This window comes from Protopterus annectens, chromosome 4.part0 (assembly GCF_019279795.1).
Source record: "Protopterus annectens isolate FY-2018-M chromosome 4.part0, PAN1.0, whole genome shotgun sequence".
Lineage (NCBI taxonomy): Eukaryota > Metazoa > Chordata > Ceratodontiformes > Protopteridae > Protopterus > Protopterus annectens.
In genome coordinates this window covers 519,303,133-519,317,420 of record NC_056733.1, presented here as the reverse complement: position 1 = coordinate 519,317,420, position 14,288 = coordinate 519,303,133, and the positions used below count along the sequence as shown (strand labels likewise).

Genomic DNA, 14,288 nt, shown 5'->3' with positions numbered 1-14,288 from the left:
GCTGACTCTTCAACAGTTGCTTCCTATGCTAGGCAAAGATGCCTGGTTGGCAACTCTAGATTTAAAAGAGGCTTACCTGCATATTCCAGTCAGGGAATCTTGCAGAAGATACCTCCGCTTCAAAGCAGGATACTTGCATTATTGGTTCTCTGCACTGCCCTTTGGCTTATCTACTGCGCCCAGGGTCTTAACAAAGTGCCTGGCTCCAGTAATTGCATTTTACAGGCAAAGAAATATTCAAATATATCCATACCTGGACGATTGTCTAATTCAGGCAGAAAACAAGGCCATTCTTCTAAAATATCTGGCGTTTGTAAAAAGGGTTCTAACTTGTCTAGGGTACACCATAAACGAAAAGAAATCACAACTGGTACCCTCTCAAAAAATTACACTCCTAGGTGCAAGCTTGAATACAACTGCCCAGATGGCTTTCCTTACGCCAGAAAAACAACTTCATTTGGTGAATTACTTCAAACAGGTGGCCACAAAAACCCTGCTATATCTGCAAGACAAATACTGCAAGCCTTGGGGTTCATGGCCTCCTGCATTCTTCTAATTCCATATGCAAGACTGCATATGAGGAAACTACAGTGGTACTTAAAAAGTCTATGGAGTCAACATTGTCACAGCCTTGAAACAATGATTGCTATAATTTCTTGCCTGCAACTAGAGATGTTCTTCGTGTTTCACTGCTGCAGCCATTACATTTGGGGGTAATCTGCTGGCACTTTGCCCTCAGTCGGCCTGAATTCCAAAGTCTTGGGTCCTGTGTCGGTTGCTGTCTCCTCTTCCATGACGTCAGGTCGTCAGGGGTATAAAACAAGCAGCCGACGCCATTTTCTGTAGTCTTTCTTGCCATGCGGTGCCTGAAGCAGAAGCATTTTGCAAGTGCCACTCAGCCAACTCTTGAAATATTCGAGTTTGAGTTTCAGAACCAAAGTCTTCACTAAAGCTAAGTACCCCGTTAGGGAAACTTTTTTCTTGTTCCATTCCGATGTCAGAAAAAGTTAATATTTGTATTACTTGTGGGAAGCAAGTACCTCATAAGGATTTCCATTTATACTATATTCCTTGCCTAGGCCCTGATCACAATGTGCCTGGCTGTCGGTTTTGTGCTAGATTTAACCAACGCACTATTAAGCGTCGGTATATTTTTGCCTCAAAGTATTTTGGAAACAGATTTAACTACCCAGAAATGTCGTTGGATAGCAATCCGACTACTGGAGTACATAAAAAGCGCAAAGAAAAAGACAGAGATAGACAGTCGAGGTCCAAAACTGACGACGAAGCTTCTCATAAGCCAGTCGCCGGTACGCAGTGAGGTGCTTTCGCATCCCCTGATACCAGCTACTTTCGAGTCGCAGGCCTCCGCGAGAAACTCAAAGTATTGGACCCACGGATGTATTTCCCTCGGATGGGTCCGGAGCCACTGAGCAGGCACCGGCTTCTGAGGGTGTATTCAGGCCTCACATTTTTATATCAAACCGACAACAGCTGCAAAACCAAAGACAAAAGCAACTTCTAAAACTAAAAAATGACGCATGAGCCACGTGCACAGGCCTCTATGCCTAAAAAACAGATGATCAAAATGGCTGAAGACCTAATTACCTTGATCAGGGGTTCCCATCCCCCACCAGATAAGAGGCCTAGGCAAGACACTGATTATGAATCTTCAGATCCGGTTTCTGTTTCTTCTGATTCCTCTTCTGATCAGGAATTATCTATACCTCCCTATGAGGATTCTGATGCGGAGGAGTCTATACCATCTGCATCACCTCCTGAGGATTATTAATTTTGAGAAACCTTGCATACTTTGAGGGAGCATTTTCACTGGGAGAGTCAAGATTTCTCAGAATCAAAAAAAGAGGCTCAGGGATTTTCTTCTTCTCCCTCAGCACAGGCCTTTAGCCATACCCCCTGTTTTAGACATTGTGGATGATGTGTTTTCGGAGTCACGTTTGACCCATGATTCCTTACCTCCGGCTTCCAGCAAGCCTGACAGATATTACAGGGGGCCCTGACTCGCACAAATTTTTATTTAGAAACCCTGCTGCTGATCCTGAAACTGTTTCACAGGGTCCAAAGGGAGTTAAAGCCTCAAAAGCAAAAAATCCTACTTCCTCTGACAGAGATTCAAGGGCACTGGATAGATGGGGAAAAAAGGTTTATACATCTGCAACCTTGGCAATTAGGGCCTTAAACTGCCAGTTTCATATGCTCAAGTATCAACAACATGTTATGGGATTGCTGAAACAGAAAATTATGTTGATTTCTGAATGTGCAGAAAATAAAGAATTGCAGGAATTATTGCATGCAGCTGAACAGGTTGGAAAGCATACTTTGCAATGTGGTTTTGATTCCTTAGAGGCCTCCTGCAGGGCGCAGTTGCTGGATCTGTAATTAGGAGACATGCCTGGTTAAAGGAACAAAGTTTGCCTGATCATGTTAAAGCTAAATTACTAGATGCACCTTGACAGCGTGATAATCTGTTTGGCATTAAGGCAGAAGAGGTTTTAAAGAAAATGGAAGACAAAGCGAAGTCTATGCAAACTGTAAAAGACTTCTTACAAGTGCAGCCACTAAGATTCAGTAGACACTGGCCTACAAAAAATTGGTCCTTTCCTGTGTCAGACAGAGCTCAAAGGGGCAAATCCAGACGCCCTAAGGGTTCCAGATACCAGGCACAAAATTCCTACAGGTCAAAGCAGTGGGACGCTTCTACCTCCAAAGCTGGAGGAGATAAAGCGCAAACCTACAGAAAACAGTCCCAATGACTTCCCTCTGCCTTCATCAAGCACTTATCTTTTGGCTGCACCCCTAGGGGGAAAATCAGCACTTTTTGCTCAAAATTGGCAGTTAATAACCCAGGACAAGTGGGTACTAAACATAGTATCACAGGGATACAGATTCCATTTCCATACTCTGCCAATGGCAAATGGATGGCCAGATCTGCCAAAAAAATCAATGGGCAGAGGCACAGAAACAGGTTATGTCCCTCATGGATATGGGGGCCATTCAGCCAGTACCAGAACAGGAAAAAGGACAAGGTTTTTACTCAAGACTGTTCTTGGTACCCAGAAAGGACAAGGTCTGGCGGCCAATACTGGATTTATCGATTTTGAACACATACCTGTTCATTCCAAAATTCAAAATGCTGACTTTGCAGCAACTTCTGCCCATGCTGGGCAAGAATGCTTGGCTGGTGACATTAGACCTAATAGAGGCATACCTGCAGGTCCCAATAAGGCAATCCTGCAGAAGATACCTCAGATTCAAGGCTGACTTAATGCGTTACCAATTCTCTGCACTGCCCTTTGGCTTATCTGCTGCGCCGAGGGTCTTTACAAATGCCTGGCACCAGTGATTGCATTTTGCAGACAAAGAAGTATACAAATATATCCTTACTTGGACGACTGTCTCATTCAAGCAGAGGACAAAGACATTCTTCTTCAACACCTGGCGTTTAAATTCCCCCTTAGCATCCCTCAGCAAACCTGTGATGGATGTCATTTTGGAGGCAAGAAGATCTAGTACTAGAAAATCTTATGCTGACAAATGGAAAAGATTCTGTGCCTGGAATCAGTCTCAAGGGATAAGCACAGCAGTGGCCAATTTACCTCAGATTTTGCAATACTTAACTGAGATGCTTCACAAGGGCCTGTCTTTTTCTTCCATAAAAATCCATGCCTCAGCTATTTCAGCTCATTACAACACAGAACCCTCCCCTCTTCTCTCATCCTGTGCTAAAGCAGTATCTCAGAGGGGCCAAAAACTTGAGGCCACCCAGGAGAGCTCCAACCCCTGCCTGGGGCCTTAACTTTGTATTGGAGAAACTCACTCTCCCTCCTTTCAAGCCAGCTGCTACTGCAGACTTAAAATTTATTTCCTGGAAAACGGCCTTCCTTTTAGCAATCACTTTGGCTATGAGGATTTCTGAATTACAGGCCCTTATGGCAGTGGAGCCTTTCATCATCTTTCATGTGGACAGGGTGTCACTCAGGACCAACCCATCCTTTATGCTCAAGGTGGTATCCAGTGTGGCTCATAATCAGTCCATTCTTTTGCCAACTTTCTTCCCCAATCCACAGAACAAAGGGGAGTAGATTCTGCATTTATTGGATGTACACAGACAACTTAGATTTTACTTGAACAGACTAAATCTCAGAGAAAATCTGAACAACTGCTGGTAGCATTTGCTGCAGGGGCAGAGGGAAAGGCTATTTCAAAGCAAACCATTTCCAAGTGGATAAGCCATTGTATTAGTTTCTGCTATAAGCACCATGGAAAACCTATCCCCCAGGGGATCAGATCCCATTCCACCAGGGTTGCATCTACTTCTACAGCCTTTCTCAGAGATTTTCCTACCAGGGATATTCTAGAAGCTGCTACCTGGAGTTCAGTTCATACTTTCACCAAGTATTATCATTTACCAATTTTCTCTAAATCAAGAGCTGGCTTTGCCACTGCTGTTTTGCAGGGCCTTATAGCCAGTCCTAATGTCATATAAATCCATCCTCCCAACCATAACTTTGGGAATCTACCCAAATGTAATGACTGCAGTAGTGAAACACAAAGAAGATAGTACAGTTGTGTACACTTACTATAAATGTAGATGTTCGAGTGTATTCACTGTTGCAGTCCTGGTTACCCTCCCTCCAGCCCCCTGTTTTTTCTCCTACTATGCCTGTATTATCTTTTACTACACTTAAAAGCCGTTTTGGTGTATTTGCTTTTGTTTGGACTTATATTTTTGTGGTTTAAATTATTTATATATATTTTGCTCCCCATTTGGGTGGCACCTGACATCTGGGGCAAGAAAAACTGATGTAATAGCGTCGGCTGCATGTTTTATACCCCTGACGACCTGATGTCATGGAAGAAGGGACAGCAACCGACGCAGGACCCAAGACTTTGTTAATCAGGCTGACTGAGGGCAACCTGCCAGCAGATTACCCCAAATGTAATGACTGCAACAGTGAATACACTCAAACATCTACATTTATGGTAAGTACACAACTGTACTTTGTGTACAAAGCAAAGGGACTCTACTTCTCAGACATAAAGCCAGTTCTACTAGAGCAGTCACAGCATCTGCAGCTTTCTTTGGCAGAATGCCCAAAGATTATTGTGTTATGGCTACTTGGTCTAATGTTCATACATTTGTTTCACTTTATAAGTTTTACAGTCTAGGTCCCATATTACCTTTGGCTCCACCATTCTCTGGAATATCCTTCCATAAGACCTCCCTAGATTTACTATTTGCTGGGAATCTGTCCCATTCGTTGAGGTGGATTGAAAAGAGAACATATATATTTTATGTAGCATAATACTAAGCCCATTTTGTCATCTTTTGTCTATCTCAATTTTTCCTTCCTTCCCTATTGACAGATTGTCACATGTAAGGCTCTCAGTTGACCATATTGGACCTGTTTGAAACCATGTCTTAACCACACTTTTTGCTGTGCCCCGGCTTCTTCACCAGTCTCCCCTTTTCCATTTCCTTTTGGAAGTAGAGAGGTCTAGAATGTAGGCAGGCAAACTCTGAGGTACTGTAGGATGGAAGGGATTATGGATAGAGAGGAAAAGCCTGAGCACTGGATCTGAGAGTTTAAAAAGTTGTCAGTGTCTGGTCTGATCTTATCGTATACAGTATACTTATGAGTTGAGTTGAAACAGATGGAAAAAGACAACATAGATCTGGCATTATGGTAAATACATAACTTTACTTTCTTTTATACCTCCATTGTGCAAAAAAAAAAAAAAAAAAAACTGAGACCATTTTATAAAAAGTGGCAAAGTGAACAGAAACAAAGACAATGCAGACTTCTGAAGCACCAACCCCCCATTGCCTTTTAGCTTCTATGCTTCTGTTCCAACCCCCCCATTGCCTTTTAGCTTCTATGCTTCTGTTCCATCCCCCCATTGCCTTTTAGCTTCTATGCTTCTGTTCCATCCTTCAACAAGAAAACATTTGCATCAAAAGCTGAAATAAAATTATTTCTGATAGAGACATTCTTCAGATAATTTTCAAGGATTGTTATAGATAAGTCTATACCAGAACCATTTCATTTCTGCAGGTTTAAATCTTTGATTAGTCGTAAATGTAGTCTTATAATTGGAAAAGAAAGCAATTAGGTGGGTTGCACATCTTTAAAAAAAATCCAGGATTCTTTCTGGTACTAAAGAAAGACTGTGAGTAAAGAAGAGTGTTAAATCTAGTTAAACAGTAGAAAAGGGAGCACTCTGAGACACCACAATCTAGGATTTAATATATGCTTTTACGGGTTACCTTCATTTGACCGACAAACATTTTAGTCGGACCAAATGACTGACACTTCATTTGACTGACAGTTCATTTGACTGACAGTACTGGCAGTGTCTAGAGCACAGTAAGGCAAGTAAAAGGAATATGTCCTTTTCCACACTGTAGTGCGACCCTGGAGTTAGTATACATAGTTGTGGGGTGTGGGGGGCACAGGCCCCCATTTACTTTGGTTTTACTAAACAATATAAAACCAAAAGCAGAGAATATAACATGAAACTAAGTGGGGGGCTATGCCCCCCACCCCCCCTAACTGTATATACTAACTCCAGGGTCGCACTGCAGTGGGGAAAAGGACATTTTCCTTTTACTTGAATTACAGTGCTCTAGACACTGCCAGTACTAATTGTCAGTCAAATGAAGGTAACCTGTTTTTATGTATTCAGTTTTTCTGTTCCAGAACTTGCTGCAGTCTGTCTCCAAATTAAAATCGGTTACAACTTTTAAGTTGTAATGATCAGACTGTGTAGTAGTTTACTGGAAACCAGAACACATGACCTTGTATCGTGTCATTCTTTACAGCTGTATGGTTCCATTCTCTTAAACAGGCATATGTGTTGCCTCCTCGTCAGTTTTAGTACTTTAGTAAATTAAATGTAGCAGTGAACAGTTTATTTATTTAAGGTTAGCAAGTGCACTTTTTTTTTGCCAGTGTACTACTACTTAAGGCTAAAAGCTAATATTTGCTGAAAGTATGCAAGTTGTTAACTGGGTTTAAAACAACAAAACATTCTGTATAAGTGGAAACACAAGCCCTGACAATGCATTAGCTGAGTTAACCTTAATTTTAGAATAGTTAATACTTTGGGTGTACCTTTCAGTTTGAGATAGCTGCTACTATATGGAGGGTTAGACTTCAGGTTTGGAATGTGTATTTAGATGTTCTTCGTGTTTCACTGTTGCAGTCATTACATTTGGGTAATCTGCTGGCAGGTTGCCCTCAGTCGGCCTGAATAACAAAGTCTTGGGTCCTGCGTCGGTTGCAGTCTCCTCTTCCATGACGTCAGGTCATCAGGGGTATAAAACATGCAGCCGATGCCATTTTATTCAGTCTTTCTTGCCGCGCAGTGCCCGAAGCAGAAGCAGTTCGCAATTGCCAGTAGGCCGACTCCTGAAATTTTCGCATTCGAGTTTCAGAACCGAAGTCTTCAAACTGAAGCTAAGTACCCCATTGGGGAAACTTTTTCTTGCTCCTTACCAATGTCAGTAAAAGTTAATAATTGCATTACTTGTGGGAAGCAAATACCTCACATGGATTTTCATTTGTACTGTATTCCTTGCCTAGGCCCAGATCATAACGTGCCTTGCTGTCGGTTTTGTGCTAGATTTAACCAACACACTATTAAATGTCTGTATATTTTTGCTTCTAAATATTTTGGATCAAGATTTAATTATCCTGAAATGTCGTCGGTTAGCAATCCGACTACCGGAGTTCACAAAAAAACGCAAAGAAAAAGACAGAGACAGACCATTGAGGTCCAAAACCGACGATGAAGCTTCTCCTAAGCCAGTCGCCAGTTTGGCAGTACTCAGTGAGGCACTTTTGCAGCCCCTGATACCCGTTACTTTTGAGTCGCAGGCCTCTACCGAGACCTATTCAGAGTCCGGTATGCTGCGAGATTCTCAGAGTATTGAACCCGTGGATGTCTCTCCCTTGGATGGGTCCAGAGCCACTGAGCAGGCACTGGCTTCTGAGGGTGTTTTCAGGCCTCAACATTTTTATATTAAACTGACACCAGCCTCAAAAACAAGATCAAAAACATCTTCTTTGTCTAAAAAACCAACGCATGAGCCACTTGCTCAGGCCCCTATGCCTAAAAAACAGATGATTAAAATGGCTGAGGACTTAATTACCTTGGTCAGGGGTTACCACCCCCCCCCCCCCGCTAAGAGGCCTAGGCAAGGCACTGATTATGAATCTTCAGATCAGGTTTCCATTTTTTCTGATTCCTCTTCTGATCAGGAATTTTCTATTCCACCCTATGAGGATTCTGATGCAGAGGAATCCATCCCATCTGCATCTCCTCCTGAGGATTACTCTTTTGGAGAGACTTTACATACTTTAAGGGAACATTTTCACTGGGAGAGTCAGGACTTTTCTGAATCAAAAAAGAGGCTTAGGGATTTCCTTCTTCTTCCTCAGCATAGGCCTTTGGCAGTACCTCCTGTATTAGACATTGTTGATGATATGTTTTTGGAATCAAGCATGGCTCCTGATTCCCTACCTCCAGCTCCTAGTAAGCCAGACAGATACTACAGGGTTCCTGACTCCCACAAATTTCTATTCAAAAATCCTGCTGCTGATCCTGAGATTATTTCACAGGGTCCCAAGGGTGCTAAGGCCTCTACAGCAAAAAATCCTACCCCCTCTGATAGAGATTCCAGGGCGCTGGATAGATGGGGAAAGAAGGTTTATACGTCTGCAACCTTGGCAATCAGGGCCTTAAAGTGCCAGTTCCATATGCATAAATACCAACAGCATGTTATGGGCTTACTGAAACAGAAAATTATGTTTATTTCTGATCGTGCTGAAAATGGAGTTACAGGAATTATTGCATTCAGCAGAACAGGTGGGAAAACATACTTTGCAATGTGGTTTTGATTCCTTGGAGGCCTGCTGCAGGGCCGCAGTTACTGGATCTGTGATTAGAAGGCATGCCTGGCTCAAGGAGCAAAATCTGCCGGATCATGTCAAAGCTAAATTATTGGATGCCCCCTTGCAGCATGATACTCTGTTTGGTAATAAGGCAGAAGAGGTTTTAAAGAAAATGGAAGACAAAGCTAAATCTATGCAAACTGTAAAAGATTTCTTGCAAGTGCAGCCACCCAGGTTCAGTAGGCACTGGCCTACTAAAAATTGGTCCTTTCCTGTATCCAACAGAGCCACTCAAGGCAAATCCAGGTGCTCAAAAGGCTCCAGATACCAATGACAGGGTTCTTACAGGTCAAAGCAATAGGGTACCTCCACCTCCAAATCTGGAGGAAACAAAGTACAACACAACAGTAAGCAGTCTCAGTGACTTTCCTCTACCTTCACCAAGCACTTTTTGGCAGCCCCCTTGGGGGGAAAACTAGCACTTCATGCACAAAATTGGCAGTTAATTACCCAGGACAAGTGGGTATTAAGCATAGTATCCCAGGGGTACAGATTTCATTTCCATACTTTGCCAATTCCAAACGGATGGCCAGATCTGCCACAAAATCAGTGGGCAGAGGCTCAGAAACAAGTTATGTCCCTCATGGTTATGGGGGATATTCAACCAGTACCAGAAAAGGAAAAAGGACAAGGTTTTTATTCAAGACTTTTCCTGGTACCCAGAAAAGACAATGCCTGGCGTCCAATACTGAACTTATCGATTTTGAACATGTTCCTGGACAATCCAAAATTCAAAATGCTGACTTTACAGCAGCTACTGCCTATGCTGGACAGGAACGCTTGGTTAGTGACTCTAGACTTAAGAGGCATACCTGCACATCCCAGTAGGGGAATCGTGCAGAAGATACCTCCGCTTCAAGGCAGGTTTTTTGCATTACCAATTCTCTGCACTGCCCTTTGGCTTATCTACTGCGCCCAGGGTCTTTACAAAGTGCCTGGCACCAGTAATCGCATTCTGCAGACAAAGAAGCATACAAATTTATCCTTATCTGGACGACTGTCTCATTCAAGCAAAGGACAAGGACACTCTTCTTCAACATCTGGCGTTTGTAAAAAGGCTTCTAACATGCCTAGGGTACACAATAAACAAAAAGAAATCCCAACTGGTACCCTCTCAAATAATTACATTCCTGGGTGCAAGCTTGAATACAACTGCCCAGATGGCTTACCTTACGCCAGACAAACAAAGGCAACTGACAACATACTTCAAACAAATGGCAACAAAAACCCAGTTATCTGCAAGACAAATTCTGCAGGCTTTGGGGTTCATGGCATCCTGCATTCTACTAATTCCATATGCGAGACTGCATATGAGGAAACTTCAGTAGTACCTAAAAAGTTTATGGAGTCAACATTGTCACAGTCTGGAAACCATGATTCCTCTCATTCCCTGCATACAATAGGAGTTTCTTTGGTGGGCAGAGACATGTCACCAAAACAAGGGACTGTCATTCACTCTACCCCCTGCCACCCAAACCCTAACTACAGATGCATCAGACTGTGCTTGGGGGGGCCCACCTGGCAGGGAGATGCATTCAGGGCAAATGGAGCCCAAAACAAATGCATCTGCGCATCAACCAGAAAGAGATGCTAGCTGTTCAGAATGCTCTGACAGCCTTCAAGGACTTGCTTCATCCAGGACAATTACTGATAAAGACGGACAACACCACAGTTATGTGGTACGTAAACAAGCAGGGGGATACACATTCCTACCCCCTTTGCAGACTAGCCATGGCATTGTGGAACACAGCATTGACTTAACCAAAGACAGCTTCAAACTCAGTTCCTGCCAGGAAAACAAAATACTCTGGCAGACGACCTAAGCAGAAATCTTATGGACCCGCACAAATGGAAACTGGATCCACAAATCTTCAGCATGCTAACACAGAAATGGGGGAGCCCAGACATAGATCTATTTGCCTCGCCCCAAAATTATCAGCTGGACAAATTCTGCACAAGAACTTATTACAGAAAAGCATGGAAAGTGGATGCCCTATCCTTCAGTTGGAAAAACGTATCAGTCTTTGCCTTTCCCCCTCTGCCTCTTCTCGCCAAGGTCTTACTAAACGTCAGTCAGGAAAAAACAAAAATGATCCTAGTTGCTCCGGACTGGCCTTGCTAGCGCTGGTACCCAATTCTAATGAATATGTCTCAACTTCCTCCTTGGTACCTGCCTCAAATACCTCCTCTACTGTCTCAGCAGAACAAATCAACAGATCAAATTCTGCACACTCAGCTTCAAACTCTGAATCTTGCAGCATGGCTGATCATTTAATTATTCAAACAACACCTTTCAATAAATCTGTGATGGATGTCATTTTGGAAGCCAGAAAGCCTAGTACTAGAAAATCTTATGCTGATAAATGGAAGAGATTCTGTGCTTGGAACCAAGCACAAGGAACAGACACAGCAAAGCCCAATATTCCTCAGATTTTGCAATATTTGACTGAGATGCTTGACAAGGGCCTATCTTTTCTTCAGTAAAAATCCATGCCTCTGCCATCTCGGCTCATTACAACACAGAGCTTCCCCTCTTTTCTCATCCTCTGCTTAAACAGTATCTTGGGGGGGCAAAAATTTAAGGCCTCCCAGAAGATTACCTACTCCTGCATGGGACCTCAGTTTTGTGCTGGAAAAACTCGCCTGCCTCCTTTTGAACCAGCAGCTACTGCGGATATAAAATTTCTGTCTTGGAAAACAGCTTTTCTCTTGGTAGTCACTTCAGCAAGAACGGTTTCAGAACTACAGGCTCTCGTGGCTGTGGAGCCTTTTATTACATTTTACCCAGATTGGGTGTCCCTCAGGACCAATCCTTCTTTTATGTCAAAGGTGGTATCCAGTGTGGCTCTTAACCAGACACTTCACCTGCCAACACTTTACCCACATCCATAGAACAAGGGGGAGCGGATTCTGCATTCATTGGACGTACACAGACAACTAAGATTCTACTTAAACAGGACCAAATCTCTAAGAAAGTCTGAGCAACTACTGGTAGCATTTGCTACAGGGTCAGAGGGGAAGGCTATATCAAAGCAGACTATTTCTAAGTGGATAAGCCACTGCATTCATTTCTGCTACTTGCACCATGGTAAACCTGTGCCCAAGGGAATCGGGTCACATTCCACCAGGGCTGCCTCTACCTCAGCAGCTTTTCTCAGAGGGTTCCAACCAAAGACATTATAGAGGCTGCTACTTGGAGCTCTGTTCATACCTTCACAAAGCATTATCATTTGCCTCTCTTCTCCAAATCCAGGGCAGGCTTTGCCGCTGCAGTTCTGCAGGGCCTTTTAGCCGCTCCTAATGCTGTGTAGTTCCATCCTTCCATCCATAGCTTTGGGATTCTACCCAAATGTAATGACTGCAACAGTGAAACACGAAGAGCATAGTGCAGTTGTGTACACTTACCATAAGTGTAGATGTTCGAGTGTATTCACTGCTGCAGTCCGGGTTACCCTCCCGCCATCCCCCTTTTCTATACCTTTTCTTTCTTTCACTATATACTAAAGCCTTTGTGGTGTATTTGCTTTTAGATGAAGGTAAAGTTCATGCTGCTAAAAGTGCATTACATATATTTCTGTTTATATATATATATATATATATATATATATATATATATATATATATATATATATTTTTTTTTTTTTTTACTCCCCATTTGGGGGCACCTGACATCTGGGGCAAGAAAAACTGAATAAAATGGCGTTGACTGCATTTTTTATACCCCTGACGACCTGATGTCATGGAAGAGGAGACAGCAACTGACACAGGACCCAAGACTTTGTTGTTCAGAATGACTGAGGGCAACCTGCCAGCAGATTACCCAAATGTAATGACTGAAACAGTGAATACACTCGAACATCTACATTTATGGTAAGTGTACACAACTGTACTTTTTGCTGCTGAGTTAAAAGGGGATTTACTTTTTGTTTGAGTGTTTTTATTGAAGTAAAAAAGTTTAGGAAAATTTAACATTCAGAGTTGAGAAGAAGCAACTACGTACAAGGTCAGTGATTCCGTCATCACTGTGTGCACGTGACCTGAAAGAAATGTATTAAGAAAAAAAAATTGTATGTAATATATGGGATTTTTTTTTAATCATAACAGCTGCTTTGTCAATATTAAATGGCCTTGCCAATGTAGACAAAAAGAAAGAATATAGAATTTGGTTAAGAAGTATAGGGTGCAGATAACAATGTTACATGCCATGCTTTTGGAAAGAAATGAGCATGTAAATCTAAGGAATTTTGGGGTGGGCTTTTAGCAGAGCATCAGTGACAGAGGAAAAGGGGAATAATACTGATTGCAGGTGTGGCCTCAGTAGTGATAGATAAGGGAAGAAAAGGCCAGCCTTGTGGTAGCAGAGGTTATTAGCTGAGGAGGAATATTACACTGTCATGCATTCATTACACCCGAAATACTGTTATGGAGCTTAGCGTTTGGGGAGAAATAAGGCTTCAGTGAGATTTTTATTTATGGGTTAGGACTGAAACTTCATTTGCAATAGTGAGGATATATCGAGGAGACCTTGAAGAGAGAATAGGAGGGGTAGATTTCTAAAGAAATATATGAGAATGTGTGGTAACAAAGATGCAAAGGAACTCTGAGAAAATTTACATATTATTCCCCAGTATACAATAAGTGGGCTAGACTGGATAGAAATTATATTTCACAGGAGCATGCGTATTTCATTGTAACTTTGAGACCCATCCAATAAATATATCTGATCATGCACCCATAAAAAGTAAGATAAAGATACAGGGTAATGATGTATAATGATTGGCACTTTCCCACTTGCTAAAAAGCTAGGTATTTAAAGAATGGGTAACTCATACAATTTCTGAGGTACTAGGGAGGTTAAAATTCACAAGGGTTAGCTAATGACTGATATGAAAATGGACTTTAAAAGCATGGTGTAAGTAAGAGAGAGAGGAAAAGAAGTAATAGGAGTTATTTAGATGTATTGATAAAAGGATAGAGTACTGCAGAAGGGAGCCTCACAGAACAAGAGGAACAACTGCAGAGTGCTAAAGGAAAAATAAAGAAGTAGTTGGACGGTAAGCATGAGTTTAGAAAGATTGCTGCTCAACAACTATTTTTTGGTAACTGTAGAGCACAAAAACTTTTGACTCAGTGACTTGGGTAACAAAAAGTAGAAAGAGATGCAGCCAGACTTAAGAAGCCCATGTTAAGAAAAGTAACGAGAGCCTGTAAAGGTATTAGAGGTATTTCAGAAATTTTGTGAAATTTTTAGTAGATAAATGGCGAAAACAAAATAGGCAAATTGAAATAGTTGTGGAAGACTTGGTAAAG

The 14,288-nt window shown here is 42.2% G+C and overlaps 1 protein-coding gene across 1 annotated transcript in view; it reads left to right on the top strand.

The window, feature by feature from the left end:
• Window positions 1-14,288, top strand: part of DDX54 (DEAD-box helicase 54) — an 841,349-nt gene that overhangs the window by 434,547 nt on the left and 392,514 nt on the right. The gene's annotated exons all lie outside the window — the stretch shown is intronic.